This window comes from Notamacropus eugenii, chromosome 1, assembly GCF_028372415.1.
Source record: "Notamacropus eugenii isolate mMacEug1 chromosome 1, mMacEug1.pri_v2, whole genome shotgun sequence".
NCBI classification, from domain to species: domain Eukaryota; kingdom Metazoa; phylum Chordata; class Mammalia; order Diprotodontia; family Macropodidae; genus Notamacropus; species Notamacropus eugenii.
Window position 1 is genome coordinate 280076364 of NC_092872.1, and position 16325 is coordinate 280092688.

Consider the following 16325-nt stretch of genomic DNA (forward strand, 5'->3'; position numbering starts at 1 on the left):
ATAAATACTTAGATTAACTCCCAAGGACCTATGAAGGAAGACACTATCTGCATTCAGAAAAAGAAATGACAGAAATATGTCTAGAATGATTTTACGTGTGTGTGCGTGCATGCGTGCATGCATGTGTGTGTGTGTGTGTGTGTATGTGTGTGTGTGTAAAATGGTAGCCATCCCTAGGTCAGGGGAAACGGGAGAGATGGAGGAAAAAAAGGAAAAAAAAAGTTGCATAACTTTACAATGTATTGAAAAGGACTAGCAAGTTGTACTTAATAGATCTGTAGTTTCATGTGCAATCATCTTTTTTTTTTTTTCCTATTCTACCATGTTATGGAAATGCTCATGTAACTTCTTGAGTTCAGAATAAAATTGAGTAAAGTTTTTACAAAAGAAAAAGAAAACCTCAAGGCAAATGTTATGTCTTTGGAAGCCTTTGAGAGGACAAGGGGAGTAGAGATGCCAGGAAGGGACAGGTTGTTTTCCATTCTCTACCAAGGACAGTGGGGAAAGCAGAGGATTTGGAGTGAGACCCTATTTTAAGACTCAGCTTTGTCATGTAACAATGGGTAAATTACTTTCCTATTGATTCAATCAATCCATATTGATTCAATTCAATCTATATTGAAAGTAACTACTAAAGCCATAATACTGAGTTGATTATGGGGTATCATACAGAGTCCATTGTAGTCCCTGATCTGAAGGAAATTATACTCTCCTGGAGGAAAACTCTACAACCCAGAGAAAGCTGAGCACAAACTAGCTTGAGGCCAAACTGGAAAGGACTTCAAGGGCCAAAAGGAAGACCATGATTTTTATCCTGGAGAGAAGTGGGTTATCTGAGCAGCAAATGCCCTGGTGAGAACTTTGTATTATGAAGGTCTGTTTGGAAGCAGTGCAGAGGATGGATGAGAGAGGAGAGGGACAGGAGACAGGGATACCCTGAGAAGATTATTTTGTGAGGGAAGAAAAGGGCATGGGTGAGAAGGATGCCGTGGAGGAAGAATCAACAGTACTTGGCAACTGACAGGACATTAGGGATGAGGGAGGGGCAAAAATCAAGGGAGACTTTGAGTTTGCAACCCTGGTGCCTGGAAGTATCCAAAGTACCATGCCCACTGCCATGTATTTCAGAGAGGACTAGCAGCTCTGATGGAAAGGCTTGCTGAGTCCTTTTCGGGGCCACTCATTTACCCAACTCTGACCTACGACTCCAAGAAGCTGCAGCATTGGCAGTGGCCATAGGCCATGGATCCTGAGATGGGATCAACCAGGTTGAGGGTTTGACTGATAGTTCTCAAACCCATCAGTGAGTTAGAGGAATGTCTCCCTTAAGCTTGTGAAGATTTTTCCTAGTGGAATGGGTGCAGGAGAACAATTTTTTCCAATAGCCATGAAGGCAGCAGGACCATGTGCTCCAGAGTGCTTAGAGCTTCGTCAGATATTGATGACACCAAGGTCATCCACTGCATCCTGGGCCATCACTAGTCATCTTGTCTTTTCTCCTGCTACTGAAATTGGACTGCTGGAAAAGAGAGAGAGGCTGATGACTGTGCAACTCTGCTTCACTTAATCCAATTCATGCATGAGTCAAGATGTCACCCCATGATATCATTGATCCTATTTGAAACAAAGGATGAACAAGTTAGCAACCTGCCCCAATACTGTGAGGTCCAACCTCTAAGTGCCCCAACTTGACCATGAAGCAGAATTCTAACACATATCCCCATGGGACTGGCCGTGCCCCATGACTTTTGCCAATGCTTGCCCTGTTTACAAAGCACTAATGACTCTCCCATTACAGGTAGATGCAAAATGTGATGGCTTTTAGCAGCCTTGAGCATGCTCCAGTTGCTTAGAACACATGACTTCTTTGGGAAAGGAAAACCTGATGACCCAGAGGTCAATATGAATATTGTAAGTTGTCTTTCAGGAAAAAAAAAAAATGAGGCAGTATTGGATATAACTCTGATTCACATGGCTATAAGTCTGAGAGTCTATAAATTAAACAAAATGTTCAAAGCAAGAGAATGGACAATTTTAGTCTCCAAACGCAAGAGATATGCTTTTTCTCTGTCTAGAACCAAATCATTGCTTACTGGGGCTATCCAAATGAGGAGTATGAAGCTGTGACTGAAGATGGCTATATCCTCATACTCAACAGAATTCCTTATGGGAAAAATAGTTCAAGGACAGGTAAGATATCGAGGCTCTGCTATTGGAGCTTCCTTTGGAAGCCCACAGAAGGGTTAGTTGCTAGGTTTTCTCTAAGATCCTTTCCTGTGATGTTTGGCTTTGCAGGTCCACAACCTGTTACATATCTTCAGCATGGTCTGCTCACATCTGCCAGTGACTGGATTTTAAACCTACCCAACAATAGCTTGGCCTTCATGCTGGCTGTTGCAGGCTATGATGTGTGGCTGGGGAATAGCCAGGGGACTACCTGATCCAGGAAACATGTAGACTTTTCCCCAGATTCATCAGCATTCTGGGCTTTCAGGGAGGAAAACAACTAAAATGAGGATATTTTGTTTTTGGAATATGTGAACTCCCTTCAGCCAATCACCCCATTTCCTATTTAGTAGCATCCTTACTCTAGGAACAAGCAGAATAAAACCTTCATTCTTCCACCCTCTTGGCTTATTCTTTCATTTTGCTTATGTTTAAAGGTGAAGAAACTTTCTAAGGCAATACATTGATAGTTGGGAGATGTCTCATCATACAACACAACAGAAATCAAACCACCCAAGTAGGCAATGGGCTGATATAGGAGGGATGGGTTCCCCATCCTTAGAGGATGGAGAAGAGGAAACTCATCCAGAAACTGGGACTCCTATCCCATACATATTGATGTAGTTTTAAAATATATTATGTTTCAGAGTATTTTTATTTATTTTGTTCAATTTCAATCTGGTGTAGCCCATGTGGCCCATGAATTGATCGCATTTTTGATACTTCTGGTCAAGGGAATTCCCACTCAGGTACGGGTTAGACTGGATCACTCCCAAAGATCCTTTGCCATGCCAATATTCTGTGACTCAGTGAAATTTGAAAGGAGGCAGTTGAGCCCCCACCTACCTTTCAGCAATTCTGCATAGCCTTCCCTTCTTGTGGCATTGCAGTGGTGAAATGGGTATATTCAGCTTCATTTTGTCTCATTCTTGCAGTTTTGATGAAATGGCTAAATATGACCTTCCTGCCACAATCAACTTTATTTTGGAGATGACTAGTCATAAGCAACTGTACTATATGGGCCACTCCCAGGATTCCATTATAGGTATGTGAAGGCTAACTGGAATATGAGATGGTTACCTGCCATGCATCCTGATCAGAAGTTCTGGCTTGAGACTGGTACTGGGTGGCATAACATTCCTTCCTTTGATCTGGAACATGAAGATCTTTGAACATGGCCCACAACTAAGCAAGCTCCCCTTCTTGTAGCTTCCTGCTTTCAGAGAGAGGATAGGAAGAAAGCTGCTGATTAAAGTAGTTACACTAATTCTTGCTAAGCTATGTATAACCAAGGGGAGTTCAATATGTTAGACCCTATCAAGGACATCTATATTTTAAAAGATGCTTAGAGACTCCAAAGAATGAAATTCTAATAATAATAACTAGCATTTATATAGTGTTTTAAAGCTTGCAAAACACATTACAAATATCATCTAATTTTATCCCTATAACTAGTTGAGGAGATAAGTATCATTATTCTCCCCATTTTAAAGATGAGAAAACTGATGTGAGCACAGAGTAAGTGACTTACCAAGACTTGTGTCTGAAACAAGATTTGAACTCAGGGCTTCCTAGCACTAGGAACTGCAATAATTACCTGTCTATATCTACCTACCTATAATAATGGAACCTCTTTCAGTATATGATTCTCACAAGTTTGTGTGGGTGACTTCCTTGTAGTACCCTTTCAGATCACATGACACAGATGATATTTCATCCATTCAATGCAAGCAGACTACAATGAGCTTTGCAAATATCATGATTTTTACAAGTTGAAGGTTTGTGGCAGCCCTGAGTCAAACAAGTCTATCAATGTCATTTATCCGATGCAACCAGGTCATATCATGTCCCCATGTCACATGTTGGTATTTCAAACTTTTTTCATTATTATCATCTATGTTATGATGATCTGTGGTCGATGACCTTTGATGTTACTATTGTAATTGTTTAGGGACTCCCTGAACCATGCCCATATAAGATGATGAACTTAATTAATGTTGTGTGTGTCCTGACTGCTCCACTGAATGACTTTTTCCATCTCTCTCCCTCTCCTTGGACCTCCCTATTCCCTGAGACACAATAGTATTGAAATTAGGCCAATTAATAACCCAACAATGGCCTCTCAATGAAAGGAAGAGATAATCAATGTGGCAAACTTCATTGTTGTCTTGTTTTAAGAAACTGACACAGACATCTCAACCTTCAGCGATCACCAGTTGATCAGTCAGCAGCCATCGACATCCAGGCAAGATCCCTCCTCTAGAAAAAAAAAAAAGATCAGGACTCGTTGAAGGCTCACAGGATGATTAACATTTTTAAACAATAAAGTATTTTTAAATTAAAATATGCACATTGTTTTCAGACATAATGCTATTGCACATTTAATAGACTACACATGTAAGCATAATTTTTATATACACTGGGAAACAAAAGAAAACTTCTTGTGACTCACTTTATTGCAATATTCACTTTATTGTGGTGCTCTGGAACCAAACCTGCAATATCTCCAAGGTCTGCCTGCATCCACAGCCATTTTTTAAGTGCTTACTATATGCAAATCACAATGTAATGCCTAAGTGGTAAAACAGAACAAAAAAGCCCATTAAGCTAGAGCCTCTGTCTTTAGTAGGGTCACACCCTACTCTATCTATGATAGAGGTTGGATTTGTTTCTTGATACTTATAATCTGTGCAAGGCTAGATATGCAGGGACGTTTAAAATTAGATATTCATAAGTATTTCTTCTTCCTCACCCTTGTCGAATGAGAACTCTAGCCCTGTATTATAATGGACTTCTAGAGACTCTGACATCCTAGCAAACGTCTATGGGTAGACTAGGAATCACTAATCTGAAGATACTATGAGGAAAAGCATTCCCATAGGAAAGCTTCTCCATGTGGGTTGATGGAAAGTGACCCCTTAGTAGCCTAAGGGCTAGAGTACTGGATTTGGGGTCAAGAAGATCTGAGCTCGAATACTGCCCAAGACCCTCACTAGCTCTCTGACAAAGTCATTTCACTTCTCTGAGCTTCATTTTCCTTACCTGTTAAATGAGAGGGTTGATGTCAATAGCTTCTAAGGTCCTTTCCAGACCTGTATCTAGAATATTCTGGACACACTGTGCTCACTGGGTACCACTAAATATCCCTTCATCCATGTCCTATATTTTTTCCCTCTCCCATCTCCACTTTCTCCTCAGCTCAGCTAAAAAGTCACAAATTGGCCAAACTCAGGCCATGGAGGGGAAGAACACAGCTCTGAGACCTGCTAGTGATTTCGTGGTCTGCCTCTCCTGTTGCGAACGCATGTGTTTAAAAACGATTGCTTCAGCCAGAAAGATACCCTGAATTGCTATATAGTAACAGCTTGTTTTCCAGGCAAATGATGCTGAGTCTTCACATTTCCAAAACTTTGAGGATTGTAACTATTTTGATGGTCCATTTGCTATACCTCCTCTTGATTTCTTTAAGAAAGATTATACTGAGCTGAACACAGGGTTTGGAACATAGTAGGTGCTTAACAGATATTGATTGATTAATTGATGTAAAAGTTCTCTGTGCAGTTAGTGGATACTGGAAGGTTCTGGGGCCATTGAGGGCTGTTGGTATTTGGCTTTTATGCTCCGTTGTCCTAAGTATCTTCTTTTTTTGTTTTTAGACTGGTGACTCTGATGCCCAATGGTTCTTAATATTCCTGCCTCTGGGAGCTCCTCTGCTTCTTTTGTCTGATTTGCTGCTTCCAATCTGTCATGAGCTGGGATCCCACATCCCAACTTACCCAAATGGTTTACAAACAAAGAAAAATATCACAAATTTGGCTTGGTGCATTCTTCTCAAATAAAGAATTTCCCCATGAGTTTTGCCTTAAAGAGAATCAAGCATGTGTTAAATAGCATGACAGGGTTGGAGAAAATTGACTGTTCGGCTGGTCCATTTCCCAGTATCTCCCCAAGTAGGTGGGAATGAAGTGGGGTCAGAATGAGGCAAACCCAGAATATGGAAGGAACCCTGAACTTGCTACTTGCTTCTCACTTGACCTTGGACAACCTTCTCTGAGCTTCTGCTTCCTACAGAGGAGATGATTTGCCTGACAGTCAAGCAAGGAGGTTTGAACGGAAGACTTCTAAGGTTCCTTCCTGGCTTTTGGTCTCTCATCCCACCATAGCTGAGTCAACACACAGTTGGCAACAGTGGAGCAGAAAAGGAATGGTCAGCTTTCTGGGATTTAGTGTATAGCACTACATTTGCTCTTCTGGGTCAGAACACTCGCAAATATCAAGACTGGTTTGATGAAAATGATGGGGATATTCAGAAGCTGCTAAATGAAAAACAAGAACTCCACAGGGTTTACCAGCATGACCCTCCTCACTTATGTAACCTTTTGGGACGGCTCTCTCTGGCTGTGCCTTGTCTGAGACTTGCAAATCTGTATTGTTAGAGTAAGTTTCCATAGGAATTTGCTTTACCTGTCAATAAACACTATTAAGCACCTACTGTGTGCCAAACAGTGTGCTAACCTTTGGATATAAAAATACAAAAAAAGAAAACCAGTCCCTGGTCTCAAGTAGCTTATAATCTAATGGGAGAGATGACAGCAACACCCCAAAATGTGGCCAAGGAGTGGAGGAGGCATCAGAGTCTGGAGGAGAAGTGAAACAAGTTTAAAATAATGGCATCAGGTGGGAAATGAGGAGATTCTGTTCCCTGTCCTTACATGGAGGAATTTATGACTCTCCATTCAATTAGAGGGACAGAGGGAACTGATGAGGCGTGTGTAACAAGGTTGACTGGACCTGGAAGATGATGAGATTTCCCAAGGGTGAGTTTGCTGTGGGTATGGTGGAAAAGCCAAAGAAATCCTAGATGAGTGCAGTTGAGTGGGAAATGAAGCAACGCCTGACCAATGAGATTACGTGCATGGCCCTTCCTCTTCTCCTCTCTCTCACAACTCAGGATGAAAAGACACACATTAAGAACTGTTACTTTTAACATAAGAAATATTAAGAAACCTTACTTTAAACATTAATGATAGTTGAGAAATATTATTTTAAATTGCATTAGAAAGAATACCAACTTTGGAGTTGAAGGACCTGGGGTCAAAACCTGTATCTAATGCTCTGTTCCTGTGGCCCCTGTGCCTTTGGGACCTGTACTTGTGGGCCCTGTACCTGTGGGACCTGCACCTGTATAATCTGAGGCAAATCCTCCAGCATCTCTGGGCTTAAGTTTCTTCATCTGTAAAACAAAGGGGTTGGACTAGTTGGCTTCAGGTCCTTCCCAGGTTCAGAGCTCTGCCTTCATTCAGTGCCCACCTAGAAGTGTATCTAAGTAGGAAACAATGAAAGGGAGTGAAGGGCATAGGGGAGCCCTTGTTCCCCAGCAGTATGGATGGATACAACCAAAACAATTTAAATATGGTTTGTATGAATTATGATTCCCCCTCCCCAACTAACCACAAGAGATGTTGAGGACACAGTTGCAGAGAATTTGTTCTGTCCTTAGATGAGAAAAGCCCTCGGGGCTCTCTTGTCCATAGGGTGTGGATCTTGCCTTCTGAATCTCTAACTCTCTCCTCACCTGTCTCATCAAGGCAGCTAGGTGGTGAAATGGATCAAGTAAGGGATCTGAGATCAGGAAGATGAATTCAAATCCAACCTCAGAGAGTTACTAGTTATGTGACTCTGTGCAAGTCAAACCTCAGTTTCCTTATCTGTAAAATGAAAATAACAATAGCACCTACCTCTTAGGGTTATGAAGATTAAATGAGATAATTATTGTTCACACAATGCCAGACGTATAGTAAGCACTATATAAATGTTAACCATTATTACCATTATTATGTAAAGAGCTACAGGTCCATGGCCATGACTGATAACCAAAATCCACAATCCACTGTGGTCGCTTACTTTCCTCCCATCCACTAGGGACCTTCCCCCAACCAAACCTACTTTAAGAAAGTAGCATGTGGAAGAATGTGTGTCCGTCCTTCGTTGCCAAAGAAGACCATGCCCTCAGAGAAAGGATGACATGACTTGCACTTGACTTTGTTTTGAGTGAGGGAGGTCTGTGCAGGTCACCAGCCTCACTTCTCCTCTAGAGTCATCTGAATCCAGTGACCAGATGGTCATCAGGATGACTGGAGATGACCCAGGATGAAGCAACTGGGGGCTGAGTGACTTGCCCAAAGTCACACAGCTTGTGAGTGTTGAGTGTCTGAGGTGAGATTTGAACTCAGGTCGTCCTGACTCCTGCTCTTATCTACTGCACTACCTAGCTGCTCTATATGGAAGAATAGAGATGAGGAAATGACCTTGTCTTCTATTCCTGACAGCATCTTAATTTCAATGTGCCCAGGAACTTCCCTGTATCCTCGATGGCACAGTGAAAAGAGTACTGGTCTGAGAGTCAGGAGACCTTGATTCAAATCCTGACTCTTGCTCAAAACTGTGACCTTGGGAGGGGAGGGTGAGCAGACTACAGGGGAAGAGCATAGTTTTATTATGGTATCCCAGGATTTAATAGACTTTCAGGGAAAGATAATCTCGCCTAATGACCTCCCAAGCAGCCTTAGGCCTAGCTCAGTTCCTTTCCAGCTTCTGCTCTTTGAGACCACCTTTCACCTATTATGTATGTTTCTTCCAAAGTAGTTTGGACATGCACCTTTCCCATCTCTCAGGGACTTCAACACAGACTATGTTTCACTTTTGGCAGGTAGGGGTAGGGAAGGAAGCAACAGGATCTCAGGACCCTTGATGATGATTCCCCATCATTCTGAGTAGAGGAAGGACAATTTCCTCAGTCAGCATCTCCCCCACTCACCCCCACTGATCTGTCTAACCTCATTTCACATTCTTCCCCTCTCTGTACTCTGTGCTTCAGGCAAATTGATCCCTAAGTTTCCAGCTTCATCTCCTACTTCTGTGCATATACACCTAACCTTACCTCACGCCTGGAGTGCATTCCTTTGTCATCTCTGCCTATCAGAAATGGTCATCCCTCCAAGGCTGCTCATTGTCACTTCCTCTGGGAAGCCTTTTGTGCCCCCATCCACCAGGCTTTGTACTCTCCCCATTGCACATTCATGTAGATTCACTTATCCACTCATTTGCCATGTTCTTTCAATAGACTGGGCTCCGTGAAGCCTGGCTCATTGTTGCAGTTAGTATGAGAGTTTTTGCATACAGCCTTCGGTTACTAAGAACTTGTTCAATTTAAATGTGATACATTAAATGGCCATTTTCAACTCATGAATTTCTCTGATGCAGAAGGTTTAGACCCTATTTGTGGCTTGGGCCCCTTACACAGATGAAGCCTGTGAGCCCTTTCTCAGAATCATGTTTAAAATGTATTAAATCAAACATATTGGGAAATGCAAAGGAAATTCAGTATATAATGAAATATAGTTATCAGGATATTAAAAGCAACACAACCACCACCGCAATTCAGGGAGCCCAGGTTAGAAATTTTGTTCTAAGGAATTCTTTGACCATGCATTGCTAGATGTTCTAGTCTAGATGAGACCATTGATGCTGGCCAGAGGACACTGATGTAGCTGGGGGCTTATCTATTGTTTCCTTTCTCATTCCAGACTTTGAAAATCGGGCAATTCCAAGCTTATGACTGGGGAAGCTTAGTTCAGAATAGGATGCATTTTAATGAGGTATGTCTGCAGGAACAATTTGGCAGAGCTTCTCCTAAATATGAGAAATCAAAGACCCAAAACTTTGCTGTGGCTTTAGTCCTGAAAGATGTGATGTCCCATCTTCCCCCTCTGATCCCTCATCCCTGGTGAGGAGGGGACCTTGGACCCTGCAGGGTTCTGCCAGCCAATCACAAGCACAAAGGGGACCAGGTCCTAACTAAGTGAACAACTCTGACCCAGAAATGGACTGACTCCAGTCTGTCAGCCAAGCAAAGGCTGGAAAGTCTCATCATCAAGTTGACCTCATGCTGACACATTTTTTGACCCAAGTGATTTTCAGGTACAATTGCCAAGCAGTTACAGTTGGTGATTGGGTGTGTGTATATGTGTGTGTGATTTTATTCTTTGTCTTTTCCCTCTTCACTGTCTTATGAAGCACAGTGTCTGGCACATAGTAGGTGCTTACCAAATACTTACTGATGCATTGATTGGTTGGCTGATTGTTAGCCATACTGATGAGATCTTGCAAGTATGAGAATAATGGAAGCCTGATGTGACTCTGGCCCACGCCCCCTCAGCTTCCTCAGTGCCATTCTGTCTCTCCATCCTCCTTAGATCCCCCAAATTCATCATCTTCATTCTCTTCCCTGGCTTTCTTTACTTGAGCTGAACTCTTTTGTTTGTTTCAGGTCTCTCCTTGCTTCTTGTTACTTTGCCAAATTCTAGCCCAAAACTCCAAACTCTTCCCCATCTTTCCAGGGTTTCCTCTTTGTTTTGCATGGCTAAAATCAAGGAATCTGATACACACATTCTGATGAGTTAAAATTTTTAGTTGTACCCTTCTAGGAGGGAGCAGTGGATAGAATGACTAGAGAACTGACAGAGGGGTCAGAGAAACCTGACTTGTGGTTCTGTTTCTGACTCATCTTCTGGTTGTGTAACCTAAGGCAAATCACATCATCCTTCAGTGTCCCAGGCAACAATCTATGACCATAAGTCTCAGAGTTGGTGCTGATATGGATTGTTAAATGGAATTTCCTGACTGGCAGTTATGGATACCAATGAAACCACAAATCTGTTTCAAAAAATGAGAAATCAGAAAATATTTGTTGAACTATTGAGTAAAGTCAAGGGAAGAAGCCAATTGGAGCTATGGGTCTTTGGGCCTTAGCTATATTATCTCGAAAATGAAAGAATTAGGCTTAACCATTTCTAAGCTTTCCAGCTCAGAATCAACAATCTTGAGATCCCATGACTTCCAGGATTTTCCTCTCTTTCCAGAAGAGAAGAATCTATAACATTTCTAAAGCTCTTTAAGGTTTGCAAAACTCTGTACCCACCTTATCTCATTTGAGCCTCCCAACCCTTTGTGAGATGGACACTGAAGATATTATAGTCCCCATTTTACAGAAGACTCTCTATAACTCTATGGTTATAAAACTGATAAGCTCTGGTAAAAATAATTGAACCCAGGTCTCTCCTGACTTGAAGCCAAGCACTCTCTCCTCCACCACTGGGGTCTCCATAGCTTATACTCACTTTAACACTGATCTTTTACACATAATTCCCTGACATGGCATGGATGGTAGGCATGTCAAGATCAGTGTAAGAGATAGGTAGAGACAGGGCAAGGACAGACATAGCAGGATTGGAGCCAGTAGTTTCTTCTACATTTTCTTCTTGACAAAGACATAAACTATAGTTGAAGCAGAGCATAGGAGAGAAAAGAGAGAATTCTCCTGAAGCAATCTTTTCACTTCAAGCATTCTAGGATCTGAGAGTCAATCAATGGGGCTACTCTCTCCACCCAAGCAGACCTTACATAGGTCTGCATAAAGACAGAGTAGAGTTTTGGAAAGAGAAACAAAGGATCCAACTCCCTTCAATTAGTGTGGAATGAGATTTTTCAGTGTTTGTGTAATTACTTATATGGAGAAGTAGTTCAGTGAAGTCATCAGAGCTGAATATGGAATTTGAAGACCTGGCTTTAGACCCTTTGGAATTTGTTGTTGTTGGAACCTGTTGGAATTTAGCTGTTGGAACCTGAGCAAGTGATAGACCTCAGTTTCCACCTGTGTCAACTGTTGGTATGGGATTCAAAAAAGATTCAAAAAAAGATAGAAAAATATGAAGTATACCAACCTTAAAGTGCTCAGCACAGTACCTGGTACATAGGAGGTGCTTAGTTACTATTTATTGACTGACTTGCTACATCAGTGTCAATGACTGTTATCCACTGTTTGTTGGCATGAATGATGGAAGTAATTCTCCTAGTGGTTACTCATTTTTTGAAGCTCATATACCAATCAACACAAGGGGTTCTTAAGTTGCAGTCTGTGAATTTTTTCTTTTATTTAAAAATTTTGGCAACTATTATTTTAATATATTTGGTTTTCTGTTTCTTCCAATATATTTTATTTTATGTATTTAAAGACATGATTCTGAGCATGAGTGCATAGATTTCATCAGTCTGCCCAAGGGGTCAAGGACACAAACAAGGGTTAAGTACCCTGCCCTAGAGGATTAATGTTGAATTTGTCCCAATGGCCCCATTGAGAATGTTCATTTGTCCTCTTTTTGCCACCCGAACCACACCTACCTTTTATAGAGTAGAGGACATGATAGTGCCTGCTTTCCTGTGCAGTAGGGGCAATGACTGGTTGGTCTCTCCCAAGGATGTAGAGGATTTGCTCCATCAGTTCCCCAACCTCAGGTACCACAAGATGATTCCTTCCTATAACCATATGGATTTTATCTGGGTCATGGATGCCTCACAGCAGATTTACAAGAAACTCATTGAGATAATGAAGCAAAATGTGTCAAGCTTCCCAGAGATGAGAATGAGTTAGATTGTCCTTTGTCAGTGATTCTTCTTGTGTTGGGTGTTGGGGCACACATACAGACTCAGTGCTGTTGTTCATCTATGAATAAATAAAACCACAGAAATAATCCATTATTAATGGATTTTTCATCATTCTTAGTTTCAGAGAGTTCAGTTTTCTTCTTGGCATTCATAGGAACAGCTGTGGCATAATGGCTAGACAAGTGACCTTGGAGCCAGAAAGACCTGGGTGCAAGTCCTCTCTCTGACACAGACTTGCTGTGAAATCCTGGGCAAGTCATTTAACCTCCGTCCTCCAGGTAATTCCCTAAGGCAAAAAGTGCCAATTGGTACCAATGGACGGAGTTCCCTCTATCACTGACATCATAGATTTAGTCCCCGTCCTCCTCTTATTATGAAATTAAAAGTAGAAATGCCCGGTTCTGTGAAGAAATTCCACCCCTCTAGATTTTCACCTGAAGCCAAGATGATAAAAGACTTCAGGAGACTGTCTCAGAGAGTGAGTTAGCATTTCTCTGTTATCCCAGTTGGGTCATAAAGCTTCAAGATACACTTCTATCCCAGCTAGAAATATCAAAAAGGAGCTAGACCTGTAGCAGCTGCTTGCTCCTTCTTTCCCTGGGTCAGAGTTCCTCAATCAAGTGAGATAATATTATAAAAAGCTTAACTCAGTGTCTGACATATGGTAGGCACTATAAAAATGTGTATTCTCTTCTCTTCCCCTTAATCCCTAAATGTGAAACTTAAATGGGAAAGAAAACCTAAATATTAATTAACTAACTCCACTAAAGGGTAACTAGTAGTAACTTTATTTTCATGGCTTCATTGATCACCTCTTGAAAATTTTTTTTATTTTGTTAAATATTTTTCAATTACATTTAAAATTTTTAGCATTTATTTTTTAATCAAGTTCCAAATTCTCTTGAAGAAATTATATATGTGAAATCATGCAAAACACATTTCCATACTAGACTTGTTGCAAAAGAAAACAAACACACAAACGTAAGAAAAATAAAGATAGTAAAAAAAATCCCAGTATACTTCTATCTACACCCAAGTTCATCAGTTCTTTCTCTGGAGGTGGAGAACATTTATCATCATGGGTCCTTTTGTGTTATATCATTGTTTTGATTAGAGCAGCTAAGTCTTTCACAGTTGATCATCCTTACAGTATTGTTATTACTGTGTACAACATTCTCCTGCTTCTGCTCACTTAATTTTGCTTCAGTTCAAATGGTCTTACCAGGTTTTTCTGAAACCATCTTACTTGTCACTTTTTATAGCACAATAGTATTCCATACTGATCACGTTTTGTTGATGTTAATGATTCTTAAGCCTCTATCTACATCTCTGATCTCTAATCTGACCTCCTGGATTATAGTTTTAGAGATCTCCAATATGATTCCATTTGGATGTAATTCCCTCACATAAGAACCATCCTGTCTCAAATTGAGATGATAATCCTACACTCCTCCTGTACGCATCCTCATTCTACCCATTCATGCCTCACCACCTTTTACTTGAATTGCTATAGTGACTGCCTACCTCTAGCCTCGCCTCTCCATTCTACCTTTCAAATTGCTACCAGACCAAACTTAAAACAGCTATCTTATCTTCTCTGTTTTAAAAACCTGAAGACTCCCTGAAACCCTTTGAGTGTCAACTGTGTGTGTGTTCGTCCTTCGATGCCATGTCATCAGAGAAATAATGACATTTGTTTTTGAGTGAGTGAGGGCTGTGCAGGTCACCAGCCTCACTTCTCCAGAGCCATCTGAATCTAGTGACTAGAATCACTGGAATCTAGTCATCAGGATGACTGGAGATGACCCAGGATGAAGCAATTGGGGTTGTGACTTGCCCAACGTCACACAGCTACTGAGTGTCAAGTGTCTGAGGTAAGATTTGAACTCAGGTCCTCCTGACTCCTGCACTGGTGCTCTATCCACTGTACTACTTAGCTTCCCTGCAGTAAAAGTAGCAGACAGAAATATGGTGCCTGAAGGATCTCATTTGACATGTACAGACCCAAGTCAACTGAAGATGCTTTCCTTTCTCAACCCAGTGAGTGCTTTGCCCAAGGGTTCCTAGGATGCTGTAAAGTTGTCTCCTTGAGCAATACCCTTGGCTGAGAAGAGCTATTACACCTCCGTGGAGATATATGGTCCCTTCTGCCAATAGAGTTTGGGAGCACCCAAACTCTTCCCTCTCTTCCCATTAACAATGGAGTTCACATAAAAGAATCCTATCTTGGCAGTTCCTTAGTTTCTGTATTCCAAAAATACTCTTTTTGCAGGCAGTTTCTGATTAATGGAAACACTTCCTCCTCCAAATGGAGGACAGTAGACATACAATTTACAAAAAAATAAATATAATAATCTTGTATTTGACAAGTGTAAAGACTTAAGATTTGGAGATGAGAATTCATTATTTGATAAAAATTGTTGGAAACACTGGAAAGCAGTATGGCAGAAACTGGACAAAAACCAATATCTTACACCTCCTTTCTTCCAAGATATCTTAGTAATGATGACAGTATTAAGAATACTGATAACACTTTCATGTCTATCCATCTTTCTATCTCTCTGTCAATGTCTATCTATCTGTACACACACACATAAAATAAGTAAATAGTTTGTCCTTAATGAGTGTCTTGTAATTAGTTTTTAATGTTTTCCTTTTATTTTTTCTGAATCTTTTATACTGGATTTTCCAGTGAGTTCTGGTCTTTTTGTTGAAAATACCTGAATGTCTTTTAGTTCACTGAACATCCACTTTTTTTCATCCAGGATTATACTCAACTTCCCTGAGTTGCATTTTTGGATGCAACCCCAGCTCTTTTGCCTTCTGAAATATAATGTTCCAAGACCTATGATCCTTTACTGTAGAAGCTGCTAGGTCCTGTGAAATCCTGACTTAATTTCCACAGTATTTAATTTGTTTTTCCCTCATTGCTTGCAATATTTTCTCCTTAACCTGGGAGTTGTGAAATTTGGTTATGGCATTTCTATAAGTTTTCCTCCTGGGATCTCTTTCAAATGGTGAATACTAGATTTGTTTTTCTATTTCTGTTTTACCTTCTTGTTGGGGTGGACCTTCTAATATTACTATCACTATTACTCTGTTAATAAGTCCAAAACTCTACCCATGATTTTTTACCTTTGCTTTACCTTGGCAAAATTTTGTCTTTGCTTGTGAATTCTATAAATATGTGTGAAAATCTGGCTTGGGAGGAGAGGATATTATTTAGCTGAGGAAAGTCCTCCTTAAATATTCCTCTAAGCAGTGTTTTTGCAATATACATCTACACGTAGATGCATGTATAGAAATATATTTCTGTGGGTATGTACATATGCAGTTTATAACAGACTTGACACCAAGAAATGTAGAGTCCTAAGTTTATCTTTCATGCTAATTAGCAATGCCCTTCAGTAGCACGATGAAAGCAATCATTACTGTTTCCCTGGACCTTCCCTAGTGCAAGAACTAGAGAGCAAATCTTTCCACACACCCAAAAGCACCTGTGAATCTGCCCCTTCTTCCAGCTTAGCTGTGGCAAAAGAGAGACAGAGAGAGACAGAGAGAGACAAGGACAGAGACAGAGAGAACTCTACAAAGTA

At 40.8% G+C, this 16325-nt stretch overlaps 1 pseudogene; it reads left to right on the top strand.

Annotated features, from left to right (window-relative positions):
* Positions 1-1762: 1762 nt before the first annotated feature.
* On the top strand, positions 1763-5572 carry LOC140517135 (gastric triacylglycerol lipase-like; annotated as a pseudogene).
* The last annotated feature ends 10753 nt before the right edge of the window (positions 5573-16325 follow it).